The sequence below is a fragment of the Balaenoptera ricei genome, chromosome 11 (assembly GCF_028023285.1).
Source record: "Balaenoptera ricei isolate mBalRic1 chromosome 11, mBalRic1.hap2, whole genome shotgun sequence".
NCBI lineage: Eukaryota > Metazoa > Chordata > Mammalia > Artiodactyla > Balaenopteridae > Balaenoptera > Balaenoptera ricei.
This window is the reverse complement of record NC_082649.1, coordinates 47,174,450-47,199,498: the sequence shown is the minus strand read 5'-3', so window position 1 is coordinate 47,199,498 and position 25,049 is coordinate 47,174,450. Positions and strand designations below refer to the sequence as shown.

General features: G+C 37.0%; 1 protein-coding gene and 1 pseudogene across 1 annotated transcript in view; one reads left to right on the top strand and one right to left on the bottom strand.

Annotated features, from left to right (window-relative positions):
* The window catches only part of KHDRBS2 (KH RNA binding domain containing, signal transduction associated 2), a 720,740-nt gene that overhangs the window by 151,744 nt on the left and 543,947 nt on the right, over positions 1–25,049 (bottom strand). The window lies entirely within an intron of this gene.
* On the top strand, positions 20,480–20,776 carry LOC132374232 (SS18-like protein 2; annotated as a pseudogene).

Below are 25,049 nucleotides of genomic sequence, written 5' to 3'. Positions count from 1 at the left end.
ACCAACTGGTGCTCTTGCAATGCTTTTTTTTTTTTTTTTTTTTTGGTCGCATGGCATGTGGGATCTTAGTTCCCCAACCTGGACCAGGGATCAACACTGGACCACCAGGGAAGTCCCTATTTTTAGTTCTTGAGCCAATTTTGTCACATTATACTTTTCTGGGAACTTGTTGTTAAAACAACATTGTAAATCAACTATACTCCAATAAAAATTTTAAAAAAGAAGATGAATTGGTATATATTTTAATGAAATACTACTCAGCTATAAAAAAATGAAATAATGCCATTTGATATCATTCATCTGTGGAATCTAATTTTTAAAAATGATATAAATGAACTCATTTACAAAACAGAAAGACTCACAGATTTTGAAAACAAACTTATGGTTACCAAAGGGGAAACATGGAGTGGGGGATAAATTAGGAGCTTGAGATTACCATACACCCATGGCTATATATAAAATAGATAACCAATAAGGACCTACTGTGTAACATAGGGAAGTCTACTCAATATGCTGTATAACCTACATGGGAAAAGAATCTGAAAAAGAATGAATATACCTATCTGTGTAACTGAATCACTTTGCTGTACACCTGAAACTAACACAACATTGTAAATCAACTATACTCCGATAAAATTTAAAAAAATAGAAGTTATTAGTGAGCAGTTTTATATACACAAGTAAAATAGTTATATAATTTAAAAAATAATATTGTGTATAATGACAAAAGAATCCAGACAAATGCTTAAGGAATTTGAAAAAATTTTAATACATAGCATGGCTATAGTTTGGGTTATGTACAAGATTACCTTTATACTTAGAAAGCATATTGGTTTTATTTAAAAGGGGCCAATATAATCAATTTCCATAGACTTCTTAAAAGTGTGCCTTAACATCATATATTGTATGCTGCAGTAATAGTTTATAAGAACAGATGGTCACATTTGAAAATATGTCATGGAGTATGAGGACTGCCCATTATTTAATGAGAATTCTTCATTACCCTATAAAATGCAGATAATGACCTTGAATTTCCAAACTACCTATATTTTATGTTTCCATATAAACATATATGCAATATAAATATGCAGAAGAAAATCACTGAAGCTTTCTAAATTATATAAGTGATAATAAAGAATAAAACTAAGAAGTTGGTTTTTATAGAAAGAAGCTACTGCTTTAATATAACATCAGATGAATTCATAAACTGTAAAGTAAGAGAAAATTAAAAATAGCACAAGGGGGGACCTTCAAGATGGAAGAGGAGTAAGACATGGAGATCACCTTCCTCCCCACAAATACATCAAAAATACATCTACATGTGGAACAACTCCTACAGAACACCTACTGTATGTTGGCAGAAGACCTCTGACTTCCCAAAAGGCAAGAAAATCCCTACATAACTGAGTAGGGCAAAAGAAAAAAGAAAAATCAGAGACCAAAGAATAGGGACGGGACCTGTACCTCTGGGAGGGAGCTGTGAAGGAGGAAAAGTTTCCACACACTAGGAAGCCCCTTCACTGGCAGAGACAGGGGGTGGGTGGGGGAGGGGGGAAGCTTCAGAGCCATGGAGGAGAGCTCAGAAACAGGGGTGCAGAGGGCAAAGTGGAGAGATTCCCACACAGAGGATCGGTGCTGACCAGCACTCACCAGCCTGAGATGCTTTTCTGCTCACCCACCAAGGTGAGTGGGGGCTGGGAGCTGAGGCTCAGGCTTCAGAGGTCAGATCCCAGGGAGAGGACTGGGGTTGGCTGCGTGAAGACAGCCTGAAGGGGGCTAGTGCACCACAGCTAGCCGGGAGGGAGTCCAGGAAAAACTCTGGACCTGCCTTAGAGGCAAGAGACCATTGTTTCAGGGTGCACGAGGAGAGGGGATTCCTTCCCTGTCTGCCCACAGAAGGCAGAGCACCGCCTAAACAAGCTCCAGAGATGGGCACAAGCAACAGCTCTCAGCTCAGACACAGAGAGGGGCATGAAACCCTAAAGCTGCTGCTGCAGCCACCAAGAATCCTGTGTGCAAGAACAGATCACTATGTACACACCCCCTTGCCCCCAGGAGCTTGTGCAGCCCACCACTGCCAGGGTCCCATGACCCAGGGACAACTTCATCAGGAGAACACATGTGCTCCTCAGGCTGTTGAAACTTCAGACCAACCTCTACCACAACAGGCTTGACCACATTCCAATTATAACTACCATAACCCTCCCTCCCTGCGGCCTGAGTAAGCCAGAGGCCCCTAATCAGATGCTGCTTTAACCACCTTCTGTCTGGGTTGAGAACAGATACCTAGGGCAACCTACATGCAGGGGTGGGGCCCAAACCAAATCTGAACCCCAGGAGCTGTGAGAACAAATAAGAAAAAGGGAAATTTCTCTGTGCAGCCTCAGGAACATGGAATTAAATCCCCACAATCAACTTGATGTACCCTGCATCTGTGGAATACCTGAATAGACAACAAATCATCCAAAAATTGAGGTGGTGGAATTTGGAAGCAATTGTAGACTTGGGTTTTGCTGTCTGCAACTGATTTATTTCTGATTTGTATGTTTATTTCCGTGTAGTTTCTAGTGCTTGTTACATTGGTGGATTTGTTTATTGATTTGATGGCTCTCTTCTTTTGTTTTAATTATTAATAATTTTTATTTTCTTATTTTAATAATATATTTTAATATTTTTAAAATTAATTTTTATTTATAATTATTTTTTCTTTCTTTATCTCTCCCTTTTCTTCTGAGCTGTGCGGCTGACAGGGTCTTGGTTACTCTGGTGGGGTGTCAGGCCTGAGTTCTGAGGTAGGAGAGTCGAATTCAGGACATTGGACCACCAGAGACCTCCTGGCCCCACATAATATCAGTAGGCGAGAGTTCTCCCAGACATCTCCATCTCAATGCTAAGACCCAGCTCCACCCAATGACCAGCAAGATACAGTGCTGGAAGCCACATGCCAAACAACTAGTAAGACAGGAACACAACCCAACCCAATAGTAGAGAGGCTGCATAAAATCATAATAAGGTCACAGACACCCCAAAACACACCACTGGACTCAGTCCTGCCTACCAGAAAGAGAAGATCAAGTCCCACCTAACAGAACAGAGGCACCAGTCCCCTCCAGAAGGAAGCCTGCACAAGCCACTGAACTAACGTCACCCACTAGGGGCAGACACCAAAAGCAACAGGAACTACAAAACTGCAGCCTGCAAAAAGGAGACCCCAAACACAGTAAGTTAAAAAAAAATGAGAAGACAGAGAAATATGTAACAGATCAAGAAGCAAGGTAAAAACACACAAGACCAAACAAATGAAGAAGAAATAGGCAGTCTACCTGAAAATAATTCAGAGTAATGATAGTAAAGATGAACCAAAATCTTAGAAATAAAATGGAGAAAATACAAGAAACGTTTAACAAGGAGCGAGAAGAACTAAAGAGCAAACAAACAATCATGAACAACACAATAAAAGAAATTTAAAATTCTCTAGAAGGAATCAATAGCAGAATAACTGTGGCAGAAAAAGTATAAGTGACCTGGAAAATAAGGTAGTGGAAATGACTGCCACAGAGCAGTATAATGAAAAAAGAATGAAAAGTATTGTGGACAGTCTCAGAGACCTCTGGGACAAAATTAAATGCACCAACATTTGAATTAAAGTGGTCCCAGAGAAGAAGAGAAAAAGAAGGGACTGAGAAAATATTTGAAGACATTATAGTTGAAAACTTCCCTAACATGGGAAAGGAAATAGTCAATCAAATCCAGGAAGTGCAGAGAGACCTATACAGGATAAATCAAAGGAGAAACATGCAAAGACATGTTAATCAAACTATCAAAAATTGAATACAAAGAAAAAACTAATAAAAGCAGCAAAGGAAAAGCAACAAATAACATACAATGGAAACCCCATAAGGCTAACAGCTGATCTTTCAAAAGAAACTCTGCAAGCCAGAAGGAAGTGGCAGGATATATTTAAAGTGATGAAAGGGAAAAACCTACAACCAAGATTACTATACCCAGCAAGGATCTCATTCAGATTCGACAGAGAAATTAAAACCTTTACAGACAAGGAAAAGCTAAGAAAATTCAACTCCACCAAACCAGCTTTCAACAAATCCTAAAGGAACTTCTCTAGGCAGGAAAAAAACAGAAGGAAAAGATTTACAATAACAAACCCAAAACAATTAATAAAATGGTAAGAGGAACACACATATTGATAACTACCTTAAATGTAAATGGATTAAATGCTCCAACCAAAAGGCATAGACTGGCTGGATGGATACAAAAACAAGATCCATATATATGCTGTCTACAACGGACCCACTTCAGACCTAGGGACATATACAGACTGAAAGTGAGGGGATGGAAAAAGATATTTTATGCAAATGGAAATCAAAAAAAGCTTGAGTAGTAATTCTCATATCAGACAAAATAGACTTTAAAATAAAGACAAGAGACAAAGGACACTACATAATGATCAAAGGATCAATCAAAGAAGAAGATATAACAATTGTAAATATTTATGCATGCAACAGAGGAGCACCTAAATACATAAGGCAAATGTTAACAGCCATAAAAGGGGAAATTGACAGTAACACAATCATAGTAGGGGACTTTAACTCCCCACTTTCACAGATGGACAGATCATCCTAAATGAAAATAAATAAGGAAACACAAGCTTTAAATGACACATTAAACAAAATGGACTTAATTGATATTTATGGGACATTCCATCCAAAAAAACCAGAATACACTTTATTATCAAGTGCTCATGGAACATTCTCCAGCATAGATCATATCTTGGGTCACAAATTAAGCCTTGGTAAATTTAAGAAAATTGAAATCGTAGCAAGTATTTTTCTGACCTCAAGGCTATGAGACTAGATATCAATAACAGGAAAAAAACTGTAAAAAATACAAACACGTGGAGGTTAAATGATACTCTACTAAATAACCAAGAGATCCCTGAAGAAACCAAAGAAGAAATAAAAAAAAATACCTAGAAACAAATGATAGTGAAAATATGATGACTCAAAACCTATGGGATGCAGCAAAAGCAGTTCTATGAGGGAAGTTTATAGCAATACAATCCTACCTCAAGAAACAGGAAAAATCTCAAAAAAACAACCTAACCTTACACCTAAAGCAATTAGAGGAAGAAGAACAAATAAAACACAAAGTTAGCAGAAGGAAAGAAAGCATAAACATCAGATCAGAAATAAATGAAGAAGAAATGAAGGAAACAATAGCAAAGATCAATAAAACTAAAAGCTGGTTCTTTGAGAAAATAAACAAAACTGATAGACCATTAGCCAGACTCATGAAGAAAAAAAGGGAGAGACTCAAATCAACAGAATTAGAAATGCAAAAGGAGAAGTAACAACTGACACTGCAGAAATACAAAGGATCATGAGGCACTACTACAAGCACCTATATATGCCAATAAAATGGACAACCTGGAAGAAATGGAAAAAATCTTAGAAAAGCACCAACTTCCGAAACTGAACCAGGAAGAAATAGGAAATATAAACAGACCAATCACAGCACTGAAATTGAAACTGTGACCAAAAATTTTCCAACAAACAAAAGCCCAGGAGCAGATGGCTTCACGGGCGAATTCTACCAAGCAATTAGAGAAGAACTAACACCTATCCTTCTCAAACTCTTCCAAAATATAACAGAGGGAAGAACACTCCCAAACACATTCTATGAGGCCACCATCACCGTTATATGAAAACCAGACAAGGATGTCACAAAAAAAGAAAACTACAGGCCAAAATCACTGATGAACACACATGCAAAAATCCTCAACAAATACTATGCTCAAGTGGGGTTTATCCCAGGAATGCAAGGATTCCCCAATTTACATAAGTCAATCAAATTGATAAACCATATTAACAAACTGAAGGATAAAAAACATGATCATCTCAATAGATGCAGAAAGAGCTTTCAACAAAATTCAACACTGATTTATGATTAAAATCCTCAAGGAAGTAGGCATAGAGGGAACTAACCTCAACATAATAAAGGCCATATATGACACACACACAGCAAACATCATTCTCAATGGTGAAAAACTGAAAGCATTTCCTCTAAGATCAAGAACAAGATAAGCATGCCCACTCTCAACATTATTATTCAACATAGTTTTGGAAGTCCTATCCACAGCACTCAGAGAAGAAAAAGAAATAAAAGGAATACAAATTGGAAAAGAAGAAGTAAAACTGTCACTGTTTGCCGATGACATGATACTATACATAGAGAATCCTAAAGATGCCACCAGAAAACTACTAGAGCTAATCAATGAATTTGATAAAGTAGAAGGATACAAAATTAATGCACAGAAATCTCTTGCATTCCTATGCACTAATAATGAAAAATCTGAAAGACAAATTAAGGAAACACTCCCATTTACCACTGCAACAAAAAGAATAAAAGACCTAGGATTAAACCTACATAAGGAGACAAAAGACCTATATGCAGAGAACGGTAAGATACTGATGAAAGAAATTAAAGATGATACCAAGAGATGGAGAGATATACCATGTTCTTGGATTGGAAGAATCAATATTGTGAAAATGACTATATTACCCAAAGCAATCTACAGATTCAATGCAATCCCTATCAAATTACCAATGGCATTTTTTACAGAACTAGAACAAATCATCTTAAAATTTGTATGGAGACACAAAAGACCCCGAATAGCCAAGGCAGTCTTGAGGGAAAAAAACGGAGCTGGAGGAATCAGACTCCCTGACTTCAGACTATACTACAAAGCTACAGTCATCAAGATGATATGGTACTGGCACAAAAACAGAAATATAGATCAATGGAACAGGATAGAAAGCCGAGAGATAAACCTACACACATATGGCCACCTTATCTTTGATAAAGGAGGGAAGAATATACAATGGAGAAAAAACAGCCTCTTCTATAAGTGGTGCTGGGAAAACTGCAAAGCTACATGTAAAAGAATGAAATTAGAACAGTTCCCAACACCATACACAAAAAGAAACTCGAAATGGATTAAAGACCTAAATGTAAGGCCAGGCAGTATACAATTCTTAGAGGAAACTACAGGAAGAACACTCTTTGACATAAATCACAGCAAGATCTTTTTTGACCCACCTCATAGAGAAATGGAAATAAAAACAAAAATAAAGAAATGGAACCTAATGAAACTTAAAATCTTCTGCACAACAAAGGAAACCATAAACAAGACAACCCTCAGAATGGGAGAAAGTATTTGCAAATGAAGCAACTGACAAAGGATTAATCTCCAAAATGTACAAGTAGCTCATACAGCTGACTATCAAAAAAATAAACAACCCAATGCAAAAATGGGCAGAAGACCTAAATAGACATTTCTCCAAAGAAAATATACAGATTGCCAACAAACACATGAAAGGATCCTCAACATCACTAATCATTAAAGAAATGCAAATCAAAAGTAGAATGAGTTATCACCTCATACCAGTTAGAAGGCCATCATCAAAAAATCTAGAAACAATAAATGCTGTAGAGGGTGTGGAGAAAGGGGAACCCTCTTGCACAGTTTGTAGGAATGTAAATTGATACAGCCACTGTGGAGAACAGTATGGAGGGTCCTTAAAAAACTAAAATAGAACTACTACACGAGCCAGCAATCCCACTACTGGGCATATACCCTGAGAAAGCCATAATTCAGAAAGAATCATTCACCACAATGTTCATTGCAGCTCTATTTACAATAGCCAGGACATGGAAGCAACCTAAGTGTCCATCGACAGATGAATGGATAAAGAAGATGTGGCACATATACACAATAGAATATCACCTCACCTTTAAAAGAAATGAAATTGAGTTATTTGTAGCGAGGTGGATGGACCTAGAGACTGTCATACAGAGTGAATTAAGTTAGAAAAATTAAAATATATACCATATGGTAACACATTTATATGGAATATAGAAAAAGAAAAAAAATTGTTCTGAAGAGCTTAGGGGCAGGACAGGAATAAGATGCCAACATAGAGAATGGACTTGAGGACCTGGGGAGGGGGAAGGGTAAGCTGGGAGGAAGTGAGAGAGTGGCATGGACATATATACACTACCAAATGTAAAATAGATAGCTAGTGGGAAGCAGCCACATAGCATAGTGACATCAGCTCGGTACTTTGTGTCCACCTATAGGCTCAGTGCCTTTTATTGCAAGAAATGAAAGAAGCATGAGCATGCCTCTTTATAAAGAAAAATGGTAACTGATATTTAAGGTTCAATCGTGTTCCTTCCACACACATATTAAGGCACTTGGCAAGCACTGGACATGTTCCCAAAATATACTGTGCTCTTTCCTTTCCACTGCTGCTCTCTGAACTGTCTGGTTCATTTTAGGAAATGCCAAGTCCCTCCCTCATTTGTTAAACTTCATATGCATTATCAAACATTGCCCCGTTTTAACATAATTTTTTCCTAAGTAAGAGCAGCTCAATGACCTCACAAAATAACCTGATGATAGCATGTCAGTAATGGACACACACACACACACACACACACACATACACACACACACAGGTAACTACTTAAGATAAAAGTGCCTAAATTGGTAGAGGAGATTTCAGTCTTTTCCCTGAAATAAGAAATATCTCATGCCTTGAGTAGGGAAAATATCTCCAGGCAAAGTGTTCATTTTGTAAAATTGAAATATAGCATTGTGTAAGTTTAGGGTGTGCAACATGTTGATTTGATACATTTATATATTGCAGTATGATCACCTCCTTAGCATTAGTTGGCACACCCATATCATCAAATAATTATCATTTCTTTTTTGTGGTGGGAAAAATTAATGTCTAGTCTCTTAGCAACTTTGAAGTTTATAACAGAGTACTGTTGACTATGATTATTATGCTCTGCATTGGCTCCCCAGGACTTACTTATCTACTACTTCTCAGTTTGTCCCCTTAAACAACCCATCCTCAATTCCCCCACCCCCAGCCTTTGGTAACCACCATTCAGCTCTCTGTTCTTATGAGTTTGGCTCTCTTGATTATACATATTAAGTGATATCATACAGTATATGTCTTTCTCTGTCTGACATCTCACTTAACATGAAGTCCTCAAGGTCTATCCATGTTGTTAAAAGTGGTAGGATTTCCTTTTTTCTTGTGACTGAATAATATTCCATTGTGTAAATATACCACAACTTTCTAATCCATTCATTCATTGATGGACACTTAGGTTATTTTCATGTCTTTATGGTAAATAATGCTGCAATAAACAAGGGAGTGTATATAGCTCTTCAAACTTCTGTTTTCATTTCCTTTGGATATATAGCCAGAAGTGGAACTGTTGGATCATATGGTAGTTTTATTTTTAATTTTTTTGAGGAATCTGTATACTGTTTTCCATAGTGGCTGAACCAATTTACATTCCCACCAGCAATGTTGCCCAAGTGTTCCCTTTTCTCCACATCCTTGCCAACACTTGTTAACTCTTCTCTTCTTGATGACTGCCATTCTAACAGGTGTGTTTCAGGTTACATGTTGGCCATGTGGATGTCTTCTTTGGAAAAATGCCTGTTTAGTTCCTCTGCCCATTTTTTAAAACTAGATTGTTTATTTTATTGTTATTGAATGGTATGAGATCTTTATATACTTTCTATATTAACCCTTTATCCAATAAACGTTTTGCAAATATTTTCTCCCATTCTGTAGGTTGCTGTTTCATTTCTGCAGGTTGCTGCTTCTTCATAGTGCCTTTTGTTATGAAGAAGTTTTTAATTTTGATGAAGTCTCACTTGTTGAGTTTTGCTTTTGTTGCCTGAGTTTTCGGTGTCATATCTGAAAAATAACTGCCAGTCCAATGTCAAGGATTTTCTTCCCTGTTTTCTTCTAGGAGTTTCATGGTATCAGGTCTTATGTTCAAGTCTTTAATCCATTTTGAGTTATTTTTTTGTGAGTGGTGTAAGATGGGGGTCCAATTTCATTTTTTTGGATGTGGTTATCCAGTTTTCCCAACACCATTTGTTGAAGAGACTCTCCTTTCCCCACTGACTGTTTTTTTGGCTTTTCATTTGTTGAACATACATGTGGGGGTTTAATTCTGAGCTCATTATTCTGTTCCATTGGCCTTAAGGTCTACTTTTATCCTGTACCATATTGTTTTAATTACTATAGATTTCTAGTATACTAGTTTGAAATCAGGAAGTATGATGCCTCTGGCCTTGTTTTTTCTCAGGATTGCTTTGGCTTATTTGGGATCTTTTGTGTTTCTATACAAAATTTAGGATTGTGTTTTCTATATCTGTGAAAAATGCTATTGGAATTTTGATAGGGATTGTATCAAATCAATAGATGGTTTTGGGTGGAATGGACACTTTACAATATTAAATCTTCTGATCCATGAACATGGTATATTTTTTCCATTTGTTTGCATCTTTTCAATTTCTTACATCAAGGTCTTGTAGATTTTATTGTATAGATCTTTTATTCATTGGTTAAATTAGATCCTAAGTATTTTATTGCTTTTGATGCTGTTGTGAATGATCGATGAGATACATTTATTTATTTAATTTTTGCTGTTCCTTTGTTAGTGTATAAAACCACCACTGATTTCTGTATGTTGATTTTTATATCCAGCAACTTTACTGATTCATTGATTAATTCCAAGTGTTCTAGTTGAGTCTTTAGGATTTTCCATATATAAGATCACATCATTGCAAATAATCACAATTTTACTTCTTGCTTTTCAATTTGGATTCCTTTTATTTCTTTTTTCCCCCTAACTGCTCTACCTAAGACTTCCAGTACTATGTTGAATAAGAGTGGGCATCCTGATCTCATTCCTGATCCTAGAGAAAAAGATTTGAATTTTTCACCATTGAATATGCTAGCTGTAGATTTGTCATATATGGCCTTTATTATGTTGAGGTATGTTCTTTCTATACCCAATTTGTTGAGGGTCTTAATCAAGAAAGAATATTTTATTTTGCCAAATGTTTTTTTTTTTCTGTATCTGTGGAGATGATCATATGGCTTTTATCCTTTATTATTAATGTGGTATATCATATTGATTGATTTGCATATTTTGAACCATCCTTGCATCCAGGGATAAGTCTCCCTTGGCCATGATGTATAACCCTTTTAATGTGTTGTTGAATTAGGTCTGCTAATATTTCTTAGAATGTTTACATCTATATTCATCAGGGATATTGGTCTATATTTTTATTGTAGTGTCCTTATCTGGATTTGGTATCAGGATAATCTGGCCTCAGAAAATTAGTTTGGAAGTGTTCCTTCCTCTTCAATTTTGGAAAGGGTTGAGAGGGATTGGTGTTAATTCTTCTTTAAACACTTGGTAGAATTCACCAGTTAAGCTATCTGGACCTAGGCTTTTCTGTGTTGAGAGGTATTTGACTACTGATTCAATCCCCTTCTTATTATTTGCTTATTGTGCTTTTCCTTTTCTTCTTGATTCAGTCTTGGTAGGTTGTATATTTCTAGAAATTTATCCATTTCTTCTAGGTTATCCAATTTTTTGGCATATAAATATTCACAATAGTCTCTTAAGATTCTATGTATTTCTGCCCCCTCCCCATTCTGGGTATCTGGAAACCTTGGGCCCAGGAGCCAATGCTTGCAAGGGATGTGGGCCCAGGCGGCTGCAGGAAGCCAAGGATAAAGCATTACATTTAGTCTTCATGTCTCCATAGGCTCCTCTTGGTTGTGACAATTTCTCACACTTTCCTCATTTTTGAAAACCTCGACAATGTTGAGGAGTACTACCCAGTTCTAAAGGTTCAGAGTCTTCTGCTTCAGTTGACAGAAAGGGAAAGAGACAGTGGAGGAGTCACTTCAGATTAATAAAAACCACACATTAGAGGTAAAGATCAAGATTCTCCATATGAATAGCCAATTATTTCTCTGCTGTTAGTTGAAAAGACTTTCCTTCCCCCCATTGAATTGAATTTTTGCCCTTGTCAGAAGTCTTTAGAACATATAAGGGAGCTGTCCATGCTTTTGTATTTCTGGTATGGAGCAAAGGAGATCTCCTCTAGCACCCAGTGCTAAGGCAACATTTCCAATTTGAATATTCCATTGGTCAGGCTGCTGCAGGCGGCCTGGCTTTAGGAAGACCTGCAGGTAGCAGACAGAGTCTTGGTTCTCCAGCTGGGTGTCAGGCCTGAGCCTCTGAGGTGGCAGAGCCGAGTTGAGGACATTGGTCCACCAGAGACCTCCCAACACCACATAATATCAAATGGCAAAAACTCTCTAAGAGATCCCATTCTCAAAGCTAAGACCAGGCTCACTCAATGACCAGCAAGCTACAGTGCTGGACACCCTATGCCAAACAACTAGCAAGACAGGAACACAACCCCACCCATCAGCAGAGTGGCTGACTAAAATCATAATAAGTTCACAGACAGCCCAAAACACACCACCAGACGTGGTCCTGCCCACCACAAAGACAAGATGCAGCCTCATCCACCAGAACACAGGCACCAGTCCCCTCGAGCAGGAATCATACACAACCCACTGAATCAACCATACCCACTGGGGGCAGACACCAAAAACAACAGGAATTACGAACGTGCAGCCTGCAGAAAGGAGACACCAAACACAGTAAGTTAAGCAAAATGAGAAGACAGAAAAACACACAGCAGATGAAGGAGCAAGGTAAAACCCATCAGACCAAACAAATGAAGAGGAAATAGGCAGTCTACCTGAAAAGAATTCAGAGTAATGATAGTAAAGATAATCTAAAATCTCAGAAATAGAATGGAGAAAATACAAGAAATGTTTAACAAGGACCTAAAAGAACTAAAAAGCAAACGAACAATGATGAACAACACAATAAATGAAATTAAAAATTCGCTATAAGGAATCAATAGCAGAATAACTGAGGCAGAAGAAGGGATAAGTGACCTGGAAGATAAAATAGTGGAAATAACTAATGCAGGGCAGAATAAATGAAAAAGAATTAAAAGAATTGAGGACAGTCTCAGAGACCTCTGGGACAACATTAAATGCACCAACATTTGAATTATAGGGGTCCCAGAAAAAGAAAAGGGTCTGAGAAAATACTTGAAGAGATTATACTTGAAAACGCCCCTAATATGGGAAAGGAAATAGTCAATCAAGTCCAGGAAGTGCAGAGAGTCCCAGACAGGGTAAATCCAAGGAGAAACATAACAAGATGCATATTAATCAAACTATCAAAAATTAAATACAAAGAAAAATAATAAAAGCAGCAAGGGGAAAGCAATAAATAACCTACAAGGGAATCCCCATAAGGTTAACAGCTGACTTTTCAGAAGAAACTCTGCAATCCAGAAGGGAGTGGCAAGACATATTTAAAGTGATGAAAGGGAAAATATTACAATGAAGACTACTCTAAACAGCAAGGATCTCAGTCAGATTCAATGGAGAAATGAAAACATTTACAGACAAGCAAAAGCTAAGAGAAATCAGCACTACCCAACCAGCTTTACAACAAATGCTAAAGGAACTTCTGTAGGTGGGAAACACAAGAGAAGGAAAATACCTACAATAACAAACCCCAAACAATTGGGAAAATGTTCATAGGAACACACATATTGATAACTGCCTTAAATGTAAATGGATTAAATGCTCCAACCAAAAGACACAGACTGGCCGAATGAGTAAAAAAACAAGACCCATATATATGCTGTCTACAAGAGACCCATTTCAGACCTAGGGACACATACAGACTGAAAGTGAGGGGATGGAAAAAGATATTCCATACAAATGGAAATCAAAAGAAAGCTGGAGTAGCAATTCTCATATCAGACAAAATAGACTTTAAAATAAAGACTACAAGAGACTAAGAAGGACACTACATAATGATCAAGGGATCAATCCAAGAAGATATAACAATTGTAAATATTTATGTACACAACATAGGAGTGCGTCAATACATAAGGCAAATGTTAACAGCCATAAAAGGGGAAATAGACAGTAACACAATCATAGTAGGGGACTTTAACACCCCAATTTCATCAATGGAGAGATCATTCAAAATGAAAATATAAAAACGAAACAAAAGCTTTAAATGACACATTATATAAGATGGGTTTAATTGATATTTATAGGATATTCCATCCAAAAACAACAGAATACACTCTCTACTCAGGTGCTCATGGGACATTCTCCAGGATAGATCATACTTTGGGTCACAAATCAAGCCTTGGTAAATTTAAGAAAATTGAAATCACATCAAGTATCTTTTGTAACCACAATGCTATGAGACTAGATATCAATTACAGGGAAAAAAACCTGTGAAATATACAAACACGTGGAGGCTAAATAATACACTACTAAATAACCAAGAGACCACTGAAGAAATCAAAGAGGAAATCAAGAAATACCTAGAAAAAAATGACAATGAAAAAACAACAACTCAAAACCTATGTGATGCAGCAAAAGCAGTTCTAAGAGGGAAGCTTATAGCAATACAATCCTACCTCAAGAAACAAGAAACATCTCAAATAAACAACCTAACTTTAAACCTAAAGCAATTGGAGAAAGAACAAAAGAACCCAGAGTTAGCAGAAGGAAAGAACTCAAAAAGATCAGATCAGAAATAAATGAGAGCAGAAGGGGCAAGATGGCGGAAGAGTAAGACACAGAGATCACCTTCCTTCCCACAGATACATCAGAAATACATCTACACGTGGAACTGCTCGTATAGAACACCCACTGAACGCTGGCAGAAGACCTCAGACCTCCCAAAAGGCAAGAAACTCACCACGTACCTGGGTAGGACAAAAGAAAAAGAAATAACAGAGACAAAAGAATAAGGATGGGACCTGCACCAGTGGGAGGGAGCTGTGAAGGAGGAAAGGTTTCCACACACTAGGAAGCCTCTTCACGGGCAGAGACTGCAGGTGGCAGAGGGGGGAAGCTTCAGAGCCACGGAGGAGAGTGCAGCCACAGGGGTGTGGAGGGCAAAGCGGAGAGATTCCTGCACAGAGGATCAGCGCCGAGCAGCACTCACCAGCCTGAGAGGCTTGTCTGCTCACCCGCCGGGGCATGCGGGGGCTGGGAGCTGAGGTTTGGGATTCGGTTGGATCCCAGGGAGAGGACTGGGGTTGGCTGCGTGAACACAGCCTGAAGGGGTTAGTGCATCACAGCTAGGCGGGAGGGAGTCCAGGAAAATGTCTGCAGCTGCCGAAGAGGCAAGAGACTTTTTCTTGCCTCTTTGTTTCATGGTGCACAATCCCACTACTGGCCATATACCCTGAGAAAACCATAATTCAAAAAGAGTCATGTACCAAAATGTTCATTGCAGCTCTATTTACAATAGCCAGGACATGGAAGCAACCTAAGTGTCCATCATCAGATGAATGGATAAAGAAGATGTGGCACAGATATACAATGGAATATTACTCAGCCATAAAAAGAAACGAAATGGAGGTATTTGTAGTGAGGTGGATGGAGTTAGAGTCTGTCATACAGAGTGAGGTAAGTCAGAAAGAGAAAAACAAATACAGTATGCTAACACATATATATGGAATCTAAGGGAAAAAAATAAGGTCATGAAGAACCTAGTGGCAAGATGGGAATAGAGACACAGACCTAGTAGAGAATGGACTTGAGGATATGGGGAGGGGGAGGGGTAAGATGTGACAGGGTGAGAGAGTGGCATGGACATATATATACTACCAGATGTAAAATAGATAGCTAGGGGGAAGCAGTGGCATAACACAGGGAGATCAGCTCGGTGCTTTGTGACCACCTAGAGGGGTGGGCTAGGGAGGGTGGGAGGGAGGGAGACGCAAGAGAGAAGAGATATGGGAACTTATGTATATGTATAACTGATTCACTTTGTTATAAAGCAGAAACTAACACACCATTGTAAAGCAATTATATTCCAATAAAGATGTTATAAAAAAGAAAAAATTAGAAAGAAATGAAGGAAACAAGAGAAAAGATCAATAAATCTAAAAGCTTGTTCTTTGAGAACATAAACAAAACTGATAAAGCACTAGTCAGACACATCAAGAAAATAAGGGAGAAGACTCAAATCAATAGAATTAGAAATGAAAAAGTAGAACTAACAACTGACACTGCAGAAATACAAAGGATCATGAGAGATTACTACAAGCACTATATGCCTATAAAATGCACAACTTGGAAGAAATGGACAAATTCGTGGAAAAGCACAACCTCCCAAGACTGAAACAGGAAGAAATAGAAAATATAAACAGACCAGTCACAAGCACTGAAATTGAGACTGTGTTTAAAAATCTTCCAAAAAATAAAGCCCAGGACCAGATGGCTTCATAGCAAATTCTATCAAGAATTTAGAGAAGAGCTAACACCTATCCTCCTCAAATTCTTCCAAAATATAGCAGACGAAGGAAAACTCCCAAACTCATTCAACAAGGACACCATCACCCTGATACCAATATCAGACAAAGATGTCACAAAAAAAGAAAACTACAGACCAATATCACTGATGAACATAGATGCAAAAATCCAACAGCACAAGAAAACAGTAGCAAACAGAATCCAACAGCACATTAAAAGGATCATACAGCATGATCAATTCGGGTTTTTCCCAGGACTGCAAGGATTCTTCAATACATACAAATCAATCAATGTGATACACCATGTTAACAAGTTGAAGGAGAAAAACCATGTGATCATCTCAATAGATGCAGAGAAAGCTTTCGACAAAATTCAACACCAATTTATGATAAAAGCCCTGCAGAAAGTAAGCATAGAGGGAACTTTCCTCAACATAATAAAGGCCATATATGACAAACCCACAGCCAACATGGTACTCAATGGTGAAAAACTGAAATCATTTCCACTAAGATCAGGAACAAGACAAAGTTGCCCACTCATTCAACATAGTTTTGGAATTTTTAGCCACAGCAATCAGAGAAGAAAAAGAAATAAAAGGAATCCAAATTGGAAGGAAGAACTAAAGCTGTAACTGTTTTCAGATGACAAAATACTATACATAGAAAATGCCAAGATGCTACCTGAAAACTACTAGAGCTAATCAATGAATTTGGTAAAGTAACAGGATACCAAATTGATGCGCAGAAATCTTTTGCATTCCTATACACTAATGATGAAAAATCTGAAAAAGAAAGTAAGGAGTCACTCCCATTTACCACTGCAACAAAAAGAGTAAAAGACCTAGGAATAAACCTACCTAAGCAGCCAAAAGACCTGAATGCAGAAAAGTATAGGACACTGATGAAAGAAATTAAAGGTGATACAAACAGATGGAGAGATATTCCATTTTCTTGGATTGGAAGAATCAACATTGTGAAAATGACTTTACTACCCAAAGCATCTATACATTCAATGCAATCCCTATCAAACTACCAATGGCATTTTTCACAGAAGTAGAACAAAAATTTTCACAATTTGTATGGAAACACAAAAGACCCCGAATAGCCAAAGCACTCTTGAGAAAGAAAAAAGGAGCTTGAGGAATCAGGATACCACACTTCAGACTATACTATAAAGCTACAGTAATCAAGACATTATGGTACTGGCACAAAAACAGAAATATAGATCAAGAGATTACGATAGAAAGCCCACAGATAAACCCACACACATATGTTCACTGTATCTTTGAGAAAGGAGGCAAGAATATGCAGTGTAGAAAAGACAGCCTCTTCAATAAGTGGTGCTGGGAAAACTAGACAGCTACATGTAAAAGAATGAAATTAGAACACTTCCTAACACCATACACAAAAATAAACTCAAAATGGATTAAGACCTAAATGCAAGGCCAGACACTATAAAACTCTTACAGGAACACCTTGGGAGAACACTCTATGACATACATCACAGCAAGATCCTTTTTGACCCACCTCCTAGAGAAATGGAAATAAAAATTAAAATAAACAAATGGACCTAATGAAACTTAAACCCTTTTGCACAACAAAGGAAACCATAAACAAGAAAAAAAGACAACCCTCAGAATGGGATAAAATATTTGCAAACGTAGCAAGTGATAAGGGATTAATCTCCAAAATATACTAGCTGTTCATGCAGCTCAATATCAAAAAAACAAACAACCCAATCCAAAAATGAGCAGAAGACCTAAATAGACATTTCTCCAAAGAAGATATACAGATTGCCAACAAACACATGAAAGAATGCTCAACATCACTAATCATTAGAGAAAGGCAAATCAAAACTACAATGAGGTATCACCTCACACAATTCAGAATGGCCATCATTAAAAAATCTAGAAACAATAAAGGCTGGAGTGGGTGTAGAGAAAAGGGAACCCTCTTGCACTGTTGGTGGGAATATAAATTGATACAGCCACTATGGAAAACAGTATGGAGGGTCCTTAAAAAACTAAAAATAGAACAAACATATGACCCAGCCATCCCACTACTTGACATATACCCTGAGAAAACCATAATTCAAAAAGAGTCATGTACTACAATGTTCATTGCAGCTCTATTTACAATAGCCAGGACATGGAAGCAATTTATGTGTCTATCGACAGTTGAATGGATAAAGAAGATGTGGCACATATATACAATGAAATATTACTCAGCCATAAAAAGAAACGAAATTGAGTTATTTGTAGTGAGGTGGATGGACTTGGAGTCTGTCATACAGAGTGAAGTAAATCAGAAAGAGAAAAACAAGTACCGTATGTTAACACATATATATGGAATCTTTAAAAAATTTTTTTTTTCCTGAAGAACCTAGGGGTAGGACAGGAGTAAAGCTGCATACGTAGAAAATGGACTTGAGGACATGGGGAGGGGGAAGGTTAAGCTGGGACGAAGTGATAGAGTGGGATGGACATATATACACTACCAAATGTAAAATAGATAGCTAGTGGGAAGCAGCCACATAGCACAGGGAGATCACCTTGTGCTTTGTGTCCACCTAGAGGAGTGGGATAGGGAGGGTGGGAGGGAGACGCAAGAGGGAGGTGATATGGGGATATATGTTTATGTATAGCTGATTCACTTTTTTATACAGCAGAAACTAACACACCATTGTAAATCAATTATACTGCAATAAAGATGTTTTTAAAAAAAGATTCTATGTGTTTCTGTAGTAACAGTTGTAATGCCTCCTCTTTCATTTCTGATTTTATTTGAGTCTTCTCTTTTTTTCTTAGTTTAGCTAAATGTTTGTCAATTTTGATTTTATTTTAAAAAAAACAACAGCTCTTAGATTTGTTGATTTTTTTCTATTGCTTTTTCTGGTCTCTATTTCATGTATTTCTGCTCAGATATTTGTTATTTTATTCCGTCTGCTAACTTAGGGGTTCGTTTGTTCTTTTGTTTCTAGTTCCTTGAGGTGTAAAGTTAGGTTTTTTAATCTGAGATCTATTTTCTAATTACATGCATTTATCACTGTATACTTCCCTCTCAAAACTGCTGTTTGAGACAAAAACTTACGGGTTTTGTATGCTGTGTTTCCACTTTCATTGATTTTGAGATTTTTAAATTTTTGGTTTTGATTTTTTTCCTTAATTCATTGGTTGTTCAGGAGAGTGTTAATTTCAACATATTTATAGATGTTCCATCTTTCTTCTTGTTGATTTCTAGTTTCAATCTATTGTAACTGGAAAAGATACTTGATATGATTTCAATTTTCTTTAATTTTGTAAGACTTGTTTCATGCCCTATTTTATGGTCAATCCTGGGGAATGTTCCAAGTGCACTTGAGAAAAAACTGTATTCTGCTTTTGTCGGATGGATTGTTCTAAAAATGTCTGTTGAATCCATTTGGTCCAATGTATGATTCAAGACCATCGTTTCCTTGTTGATTTTTTGTCTGGAAAGTGATGTATCCATTGTTGATAATGGGTATTAAAGTCCCCTACTCTTACATATCTTTGTTTTTTTCTCCCTTCACATCTGTTAGTGTTTACTTAGCATGTTTAGGTGCTCCTATGTTGGATGTATATATATTTACAACTGTTATATCTTCTTGATGGATTGACCCCTTTATATTATATGATGACGTTCTTTGTCTCTTTTTACAGTTTTTGGCTTAAAGTTTAATTTTTCTGATATACGTACTACTATCCCTGCTTTCTTTGGGTTTTCACTTGCATGGAATTTTTTTTTCACCCATTTCTTTGAGCCTATAAGTGAGTCTTTTGTAGGAATTTTATATTTGGGTTTTGTTTATTATTTCATCCAGCTGCTTTGTGCATTTTGATTGGTGAATTCAATCCATTTACATTGAGTTTCTATTGATATGGGAGGACTTACAAATGCCATTTTATTAATTGTTTTGTATTTTCATTGTTTCATATTTTCCCTCTGTTTCTGCCTGTCTTTGTAAATGGGTGATTTTCTGTGCTGGTATGATGTTTTTTCTTCATTTATCTTCTATTCATCTGTTCTAGGTTTTTGCTTTGTGTTACCATGAGGCTTACAGAAGATATCTTACAGATTAAACAGTCCATTGTAAGCTGGTAGCAACTTAACTTCGACTGTCTATAAAAGCTTTACCCTTTTAGCTGCTGGTCAGCTCTGGTCTAGATGCTCACAGGTCTGCAGGGCCTGAGGCCAGGTTCTAACCTGTCAGTGACCTTCATACTGGACTGGCTGAGAGGCAAGGCAGAAGTTAATCAGGAGACAATCCAGCAGCTCCTGGAGGAGAATGACTAGCTGTATCATGATACTAGCTGTATCATGATCTGCTGTATCATGGAGTATCAGAACAAGGGTCTGGTGAATGAGTGTGTCCAGTACCAGTGTGTGTTACACAGAAACCTCATTTATTTGGCTATCATCACAGATGCCAATCCAACCAGTGCTTCAAAAGCAATGGAATAATCTTCCAGTTGGCTGTTATGAGGAGTAATTGAATGTAATCTATTTCCTATGAAATGGGAACAAGATCTTTACCAACTCAACTGCTTAGAACGTGAATGGAATATCTGTGGCTCTCAGCATAAATATTTATTTTAATAATTAAGTGGATTCCCTCAATTAAGTTGACTCCAGGTGCCCTCCTTCCTGAAATAAGTGTGTTTGGATATCAAAGACATCACAGGCATCCTGAAGTCTACCTTTTTAGTTTCAACCTGAAGAGGAAACTGAGCAAGTATTGAGTAAGCCTCTTGACTGACACTCTGTCAAATGGACATGTAACTGTACTCCCTTCTACAAGTTTGTGGTTGTAGACCCCCAGACTGCTCTTTTCAGGTTGCTTTGGCTTGTCTTTCCACAAAATAAAAAAAAATCTTCACCCTTTTCACCCTTTTACTCTGTCCCCCCCTTTTTTTGATGTCTTATTTACCTCTTTTATATTGTGTATTCATTAACACATTATAGTAGCTATAGTAACTTTGAATACTCTTTTCGTTTGACGTTATACTACAGTTAAGTGGCCATTGTATTACAGATTTAACGTTTTCTACATCTGACTGTATGTTTATCTTTACCTGTGTGTTATAAACTTTCTTATATTTTCATGTTGCATATTAGCATCGTTCGATTTCAGCTTGAATGACTCCTTTTAGCATGTTTTGCAGGCAGGTCTAGTGGTGATGAACTCCCTCGGCTTTTGTTTATCTAGAAAATACTTTATTTCTCCTTCATATGTGAAGGATAATTTAGTGAAATAGTGTATTCTTGGCTGGTAAATTTTTTTTCTTTTTTTCCGTACTTTGAATATGTTATTCCTCTTTCTCCAGGCCTGTAGGGTTTCTGTTGAGAAATCCACTGATAGCCTAATGGGGGCTCCTTTGTAGGTTACAAGATTTTTTTTTAGTATTTTACATTTATCCTTGATTTTTGACAGTTTCATTATAACCTGTCTTGGAGAAGGTCTTTCTGCATTGAGATAATAGGGTGATCTACTGGCTTTGTAAATTAAGATGTCCAATTCTCTTCCCAGGTTTAGGAATTTAACAGGTATGATTTCTTTAAACACATTTCTGTTCACTTCTCCATCTTTTCTCCTTCTGAAATCCCAATTATTCTAATGTTTTTAATTTTGATGAAATTCCATAGATCATTTAGGCTTTTTTATCCTTTTTCATTCTTTTTTCTCTTTTTCTCTTCTAACTGGATTATTTCAAAACCCCTGCCCTCTATTTCACTTATTATTTCTACCCTTTCCTCCACTCTACTTCATATTCTCTTTATTGCATATTTTACTTTATTCATTGAGTTCTTCAACTCCAGAATCTCTGGTTCTTTTTTATGATTTCTATATCTTTGGGAAAATCTCATTTCAATCATGTATTTTCCCCCAAGATTTCATTGTACTGTCTTTCTGAGTTTTCTCATAGCTCATTGAGTTTCTACAAAACAGTTATTTTGAATTCTATCAGTGACATTACAAAGTTAGCATCTTTGAGTTTGGTTATTGGAAAAATATTATTTTCTCTTTGTGATGGCATGTTTCCTTAATTTTAAACATTCTTCATAGTTTTGTGCTGCTACTTTCACATCTGAAGGAGCTGACCCCCTCTTAAATCTTTGCTTATTGCCTTCAGATGGGGTATTCTATTTGGTGGTGTCTTTATTATATGGGGTTGTACTGTATTATATAGGGTGTTGGTACACCTGTTCTACTATACTTTCTCTCTCTTTTGGCAAGATCCTTAAGTTTTTATAACTTTTCGAGTTCTTACAAGTCACCAGGCAGGCTACTGTGACCTCTCTTATGTTTCAGAAGATAGTTTCTCCCTTGCCCACAGACCATGGTCTGTTTCCGGTTGCACCCTCTGTCTACAGGAGCTCTTTTGCTGCTGCACTCAGGAAAGTACGCTAAGAGCAAGCAGCTGAATAGGGGGAAGGGCAGGGTTAGCCATCTGAACCTTGCCCACAGGCCTGTGGAGTCAGTGGGGTGGTACCAGGCATGGTACTTCCAGAGGCTCATGGGTGGATGTCTTGCTGAGTACAGTCAGCAGGAAGCAAATCCCTTATCTGCCTCTTTCCAGATCTCCTCCCTCCCCCCAGTCATGGAGGTCCCACCTCAATACTCTTGGTGTTGCTGGAAGGAAGTGGTTTTCTCCAGCTGTGTCCTGCACACTGCAATAGCCAGGCAATCACTGACTGCTCTCCTCTTCCTCTGCCGGAGAGGTCAGTGCTGCTAGAGAGCAGTCCAGTGCAGTTTCCCTGGGTGAGGGCAGCACTGGGAACGTTTCTCTTACTACTGCCACCCCTGTGACCAAACTCACATATTATTTCCTCCAGGGGTGTGCTGGAATCTCCCCTAAGGAAGGCTGGATTTCTGCAAATTCTCCATCATGTGTGGGTATCTGCTCAGGTCAGCACGCTCCAGGTTTTTTTTTCCCAACCTGGATGAGAGGGCTCCGGACATGTTCACTCTCTTCCCTGGTTCCACACTTTGTACTGAGGTCTGTCTGCTTATTACTGGATGCATAGGTGAGTGAGACTCCTACCAGGTCCCTTGGTATATATATGATTCTAGATCCCACAGCACCCACAAGGACACTTTTGTTCGTGGGTGGATGTCTATTTTGTTGTTAAAAAAAGGGGGATAAAAAGGAAAAGTGTCATGATATATTGCCATGATGCTAATGTCATTCTCCAGAGTGGTCATTCTGACACATCCCTACCACACTATTACAAGCCTATGTGCACAGCTCATTTTGCATATGAGTAGAAACATACAAATGCAGAAACAAAGATCCCTGTACAATGTGAATTATTTCATCTTTATGTTTTCGAGCATGAAGGTGCTTAATCTGTTCTCTTATTACCAAAACAGCAAAGAAGATACAAGACCACACTTTGTACCACTGAAATTTGTTTAAAGCCATGTAACATCATTAGAAAAGAGTGATTAATTATATATGGTTAGTTTGGTCAGAGAATAGTATAGTTAGTCCATAAGTATAAAACATAAATGTTTTTCAGTATGAATGTATTTTATATTGTCTGTTACAGTAATCTTAAAAAAACTACAGGACTTTATGATATTAGAATGAGTTCTACATTGTAAATTTTACAGTTCTTCTACTTGGTACTGCAATCATGATAAAAGCAAATAATTATCTTTTCTTTCTTATTATGTTAATGTCTTGGGAAATGAAGCATTTTAGCTTATTTAATATTTAAAAGATAAAATTGGAAACTATACTTTTATGGTTTTCAGTTATTATTCCATAGTTTTATCTTAAACAAAAAACTCTATACATTTTGTAGTATTATATACCTGCAGTGTATATAGACATATACTAATGTATGTATAAGACCAAAAAAAAGGTATTCAATATATTTGTTTAATAGTCAATAGTTATAATGTTAAACTGTTAAAATTCACTGAAAATGAATAGAAGGATGAATTGACGATGAAGACTGATACACTACTCTCAATTTTTGTGGAATATTTGAAGCCATCAAAAATAGAGTCAAAGGACAAAGTGTAAAACTAATCTGTACTTGAAACGTTTTCTATAAGACTTGGTATTCTTTTACTGGGCTTTGCAGCATCAATCATGAATTATGGTACAGTAAGTTTTTAACACTACAGTATTTTGTTCCCAAAGTATCTTTTCTAAGACACTATACATTTTTTTAAAAAGCATTAAATAAGCAGTCGGAGATATAAGGAGTCATAGATATAAGCTATAGAAATGTTCCTTTTTCCTTTCTTTTCAACATTTTGAATATCTTGAAGGATTTTCATTGCAGATTCCCACTGCTCTAACATAAAAATAAATACTTTTATTTCTAAGCTTACTAAGTATTTTTCTTTTTCATGGTTCATGGTTTTGTGAATAATGTATATATTAAATAAGATAATCAAGAGAGAGTACTATCATTACGACACCTTAAAGAAACAAAGCAATGACTTAGAATTTCTAACATGAAATCAAACATTTTTTAAGTCATATAATCACAAAACCTCTTTTGGTTGATTATCTTTCCATTAATTCCCTTCCAGTTAGAGTTTCTCAAATAAATCTCTTGACATATAAATCCAAAGTGTTCATCAGCACTACTATTATTCTATTTCTTTATACTTTTATATCCATTCAGGCATGGAATGTACTAATATAATCTTAGAAGGAAAAAATAGTTGAATAGGCAGTAAAGATGGTTTTAGTATATAATCCTTATTTTGTTC